Below are 6,000 nucleotides of genomic sequence, written 5' to 3'. Positions count from 1 at the left end.
CTGGAACTGGGGCAATTGACACTTTACACTCCTGGGGTGGGAGATGCCCAACCCCCAATTTCAACCATGTTTGGGTGACTGGAATAGTCTGTCCCCCAAACCCACCAATCATCACTCTATTGCCCTTAAATTTTGTTGGCTCTCCATATATGATTGATGTTTCCACACCAGTATCCACTAAGAGCCATCAATTTCTGCACATTCATCTTAGATCAAAATATTGTTAATTCTACATAGGGCCTCCGGTCACATCTGAAGGCCCAAAGGAGACCAGTGTTTTTTGTTAATCCACGAATTTCGCTAGATCCAGATCTTTTGCCACAGGTAGCTCAGGCCTTGTAGCCCGCAACACCTGTGGATGTTTTTTTCTTATATTTGGTATTATGAAATCGGCCAGATTTCATTTTTGTTATTGTTGTCATAGGTTGTTCTTGTATTATTCATACTCCTGATTTCCTGGGAGCACTCTGAAATTTTTGATCATTCCTAAGCTGTTTCCACAGCTGTAACAAAACATGGTTGGGTTGCCTATCAATTTTGACAAATGCAACCCTGGCCAGTATGAGGTCATTGAACATGGTCTTTTGGGATACCTGTATGGAACCTGATCGGGGTATCTGTGGGGCAGGCTTTTTAGTTTTAATTGGGAAGGCCTCAGCTTCTTTCACTATGCAAATGTTGCGCTTGGTTCTTATGCGCTCTGTTTCCCCTAAGTCTGCCACCAACTGGGCTGCCTGTTGTATGATGGCCTCTGAAGCCACCAACGGATTAGTATGGAAACCAACGTCCCATATAGATGGGAGGGGGCCTGCTGCAATATTAGGTCTCGCATGCCTGCTGTAAATCTTTCTGTATCAGGGCTTTCAAATGTTTTTGAATACATAGCCTCCCTATACCTAATTCCTGGATGTATGTCTGGAGGTCCTCCATAGAGGACCATAAACTAGTATTGAGAGGAACATCGGTCTTATTAGGCCATGTTAGGTGGCATGCTGCCATCAACCAATCTATAATAGAATGGTTTTCATTGGTGTATTGGATGGCTGCATATAACCTTTGTCTCAAGGTTGGGTATATAGTTATGGATGCTAATTTTGACTTCTCCATCCCATTAACTAGTACACTTTTGGCTCCTGCATCCCATAACCTTAGGAGCGATGATGGTATGCTTTCTCTTGGTTTTTGGTGGAACTGCTGTACTAGGTCCATGAACTCATTAGCTGTATATGGGCAAGCTGTCACATGGAGGCGAGTTTCAGCGGGGGGCCATTGGTCAGGAGGCACCCCCGCTGGTCTATCTTGTGTCTTCTTTGTTTTTTGAGTAATGATTGGTCGGATATCAAATGGATCCATCATAGATGGAGTTTCAAGATCCACCTTAGAAATCTTATTTTCTGAAATACCTAGGTCTGCTACTTCTGGGTCCTGGATGTCCTCTACTGATATGCTACATATTTGCTTTGTTGGGAACATTTAAGCCAGGTTTTTTGGTCGTTAATGTACCCAACTGTTGTTCTAATTTTTCAATGAGATCCCTTAATAATTGGTTTTCAGTCTCTATGTTTGTTGTTTCCAATTTATGTAAGGCCATTACTAGAGGCCAGGCTATCGCTGAAGCGGTAGCGGATGCTCCTTCGTAATAAGTATATCTCTGTCTAGACCCTGAAAATAATCCATCAGATAGGCTGGGGAGAGAGAGAGGCACTCCCTGGAACCCACAGGGGTCCCCATTTCTCATAACCCATAATAGGGTGACCCTGTAAACCCTGGAATCTGACCAGGGATTGTTAGGTCTAGGGGAGTAACCTTCTCTCCCCTGCCCCATTTGAACATACTCCAAATGAAAGACATGTTTGATATATATTTATTATTTTTAAGCCTGCCTGGCTCGCCAAATGTAGGGTAAATAATCCCCAAGGATGGTACTCAAAAATAGTATGGAAAATGGTATATTTTAGTAGACCTATATAGATGGCCTATATAGATGGTGCACAGATAGTTAGCAAAGAGGGTGGCTCACCTTTAGGATGACGGAGGCTTGCCGTGGACTCCACACAGGAGGGATCTCCAAGAAGAGAACCTTCTCTGGTGGTGGTCAGCCCTTAAATGGGGTTTGGGAGAGGTGGAGCCAGGCTCCATCCTTTCCAATCACACAGGTATATCACCTTCACCTGTGCCCCTGTGGCTGACTCACTGCTCGCCTCAGGTGACTAATCAGTGGTTCAGGCCGTGATTCAACAGTTCCCATACAACCATTCAGATAGGAGGACATCTCGCTCAAACTGGAGGGTGTCCTTTTCAGGTTGGAGAGCACCTTGCTCAGACTGGAGACCATCTTGTTGAGACTGAGGGTTGTTGAGTTCAGACTGGAGGGCATCTCGCTCAGTTTGTGGGTATCTCTTTCAGGCTGGAGGATGTCTTTCTTGAACTGAAAAGCAATTTGCTTGGTCCAGAGGGTGTCTTGATCAGACTGGAGACTGTCTAAATTGGACAGGAGAGTCTGACTGTCAGCTAAAAGACTTTCTTTTTGGATATGGACGCTATCCCTTTTGGCTTGGAGACTATCTCACTCTATTTCAGAAACTGTATGCCTCTCTGGGATAGTATTGAATGAGGTCTGATTGGCAATAAGCCAGACCCCAAATAATTTGAGCCATCTCAGATCTGTCTGAGCCGCAACATCCCTGTCTCAAAAATCTGCTTAGGTTCTCAGGATCTTGCAGGTGTTCAGGGAAAAAGTCCCAGTATGTTTTGAGCGTTACAATGGAAAAAATGATAAAATGCAGTCCCTTTAAGAGCAGTTTTAAAAGAGAAAGCATTTTTTTCTTTACTAAAACAAGCTGGCAGCACCCAAAAAAGTTTACAAATATCCCAGAACAACTGGCAGTATGCCCAGACTTCAAGGTCATGTTTCACAGTACAGCACCTGCAGTACAGATAAGCTTCCTAATGAAGCTCTCTCTGAGAGCAAAGAGAGATTCGTTCTAAAAGTTCGTTGCCCCACGTTGGGTGCCAAAAAATGGTTTACCGGGCTGGTTCGGCCTGGTTCCGTGACGATTGGTGTGGGGGACCCATGGGCCCACACCCCAGGAAAGGGGAAGGGGGAAAGGGAAAAGGGAGATGGGCCTAGAAACAAAACAGCAGCAACGATCTGAGGAAGAAAGCTAATTTACTAAATAAGATATCGGAAAGCAAAATAACACAATATAATACAATATAATTGGAATTAAAGCTAATAAATCAAATAAAATGAGCAAGAGAGAGTGTCTGATAAACCAAAGGCCTTACACTAAATGCTAAAGGCAGTGTTTAGCTGCTGAGTTGATCCTAAAGGAAAAAGCCTGTCCCGTGACCGCAGACAGTTTTATCTTTCCCTCTGAGCATAAACACATAAAAACACAAAGCATTGCAAAGTCCTCTGGGGAATGTAGTTCTCTTCTGAGACAGGTATGCCTGGAACTATCGATGACCCATGGAGCTGGAGCATTAACTCTTTAACTCTAAATGCACCACATGATGTTATGATGTGGAATACCAATACCAAAAATCATAAAACCATGACAGAAACCTTCATAAATATTGAATTGTTGGTGTATGTCACCGTAGTTTACTTTCCAAAAAGATCATCTTCAGAGCAAACTCATCCTGGGCAATCTCGGTATGGCTTGAGCAATACAGTGGCCTACTGCTGAAGCGTGATGTTTTGAGCTGCTAACCATTTGCCTGCTATAGGGCATTTCCTTGCATCCCTTCCGAGCTGTGCAACAAAACCTTAAAGAGAACAGATCTGAAACTGATGGTGGACTTTTTCTTCCAGTGCTGCTGCTGGCTCAGAAGGGACCTGGTGGAATTTGGAGTCCTCCCTCATGCAGAATTATCACAGATAGGGTTCTACAATACATAAGGGGCACAGTAGGAGCAGGGATTTCCTCACAGATTGTTCTGAAATGCTTTGTTGTATAAGATAGAATCAAGATTTTGCTGGTAACATCTTCACAGTTTAAAGAAATGGATGAATCCTGTAAGGCACTACTTTACAGATAGCACTAGTATCTTTCCCTCTGAGGTTAACCGGCTGCTACTAAGACAAAATATTAAGGTTCAGCCTGGGGAAAAACGCGCAGTGTCCCCGTGCATCTTCTGTGCCTTGTCCCATGTTGTTGGGTTTCAAGCAGGCTGTGCTTTCTCCAGGTGGCTGTTGATCCACAGACCCTAAAGGCAGTTATCACAGATAAATTTGGAGTCTACATGCCTGTCTTCAACTGCACCTGTGTGATGGGAAGGAAAAAAGCCCGATTTCTGCTACACCTTGACCGTTTGGTCTGTCCTGACGTAAATAACCAGACAAAGGACAATTAGTGGTGCTATAACAATTACCACAATGTTTACTGTTCCCCATTCTTACCTCCCTTTGCTGCCTTCCAGAAGTCCCTCTGATGGATCCATTTCTTCCAAACTCCAACTACCATGGCAATACAAGATTCAATCGACAATGCAGTTGCACATAGCCTGAAGGGTGTCTTTGTGACAACCATGGCTGCTGCCGTACGATTGGAAAAGTCAGGAGGAAAGAAACAGCAGCGATGCAAGCTTGTCTTCAGAACAAGTTTTTATTATGGTTTTGCTTTAACAAACAAATGGGTGAAGGCATAGATTCCTTAAGTTTTCTGTCGTATGGCATGGACAACAGGAAAACCAACAGACTCGGAAGCTAATTCGGCATGTAAACGACAGAGTAACAAAAAAGAGGCATGTATAGAACTGCTATAACATCTATTCAAAGACATTTTGCAAGCAACAGTCTACATTTCTTTGCAATTAAGTAAAAACATATTTTTGATCAAGAAAATTACTTTTTCTTTTTCTAAAACTTTTTCCTTTATATCACAAATGTCAGGGTAAGGCAAATCCCAGATGAATTGTATGATAAAAACCCTTATTCCCCAAGAAAATAGATTTGACACTCTGCTAAGTTTGTCGGTTTGAAAGCAAAGCAGGCATGCACCGCATATAGGGAAAAGTTTTTTTTTTTCCTTTTGATCAAGTACATAAAGCAGAACAGTGTTAATTCTCAAGGAGCCTTTTTCAGTGCTTTGTAGAAAGATTTGCAATTAGCTGTGGTGAATGTGTGACCCAGCGTTACAGACGACGTCTCAGACAACTTCTTTGGAGTTTGGCGTGGAAGGAAACCCGCCCATCACTGGAGCAGTCACTGGCTGGTGGAACAGTGAGCCTCGCAGCAGGGACCAGCACTTCCAGAAATAGGAGCTGCAACATTAAAGCAGAGTCTGATACCTTGTGTGGATACACCAACAGCCAGGGGCTTCCCCTCTATGCCAGGTAGCAGGGAGAGAATTCCAAATAAGTCCAAAATTGCTGTGGAGTGATTCTGCCTTTGATACTCATCCTTCTACAAAACCAGATCCCACAACGTCATGTTGGCAGAGACTGTGCTGAGGAGCATGGGCCCAGCTGCAACGAGCAAATCCAACTGAGGAACTCGCATCACCCAACTGCACCCCCTCTGTGGCTAGGGAAAAATGAAAAAAAGCTGTAAGGAAATGAAAATTCACTGGAAGAACGATGAAGATCTATCTGAAAATTGTTCTGAAAGGACTTCATCAACTCACACGTTTATTTATTCAACATTCCCTACCCTCCTTGGCTTCGTGCTTGCTGCTGTGTCTTCAGGAAAACTTTCCCTGGCTTCAGAGGCTTGCTTTCAATGACTGAGGCTGAATGAAAAGTGCACTGGAATTACTGTGAGAAGTTACAAATATCTTGTCTAACATGAAGCATCTAAGCAGTTAATTATTGTTCTTTACATCAGTCGGTTTTTGCAAAGACTTAGAGGAGCCTTTATCTCCAAACAGTTGTGCTTCTGTGGCCAGTCTCTTTGCCAAAACTAAGGCTGGCAACTGCTTGGGGGATGTGCAACAGCTACGTTGAGACTGTTTTACCCCAGCTGAGGACCTGGCCTTCAAGTTGTCCTCAATGTTT

The sequence above is a fragment of the Cyrtonyx montezumae genome, unplaced genomic scaffold (genome assembly GCF_038088225.1).
Source record: "Cyrtonyx montezumae isolate F1298 unplaced genomic scaffold, pur_monq_1.0 scaffold_24, whole genome shotgun sequence".
Lineage (NCBI taxonomy): Eukaryota > Metazoa > Chordata > Aves > Galliformes > Odontophoridae > Cyrtonyx > Cyrtonyx montezumae.
The sequence above is the reverse complement of the archived record's forward strand: the minus strand, read 5'-3'. Positions refer to the sequence as shown.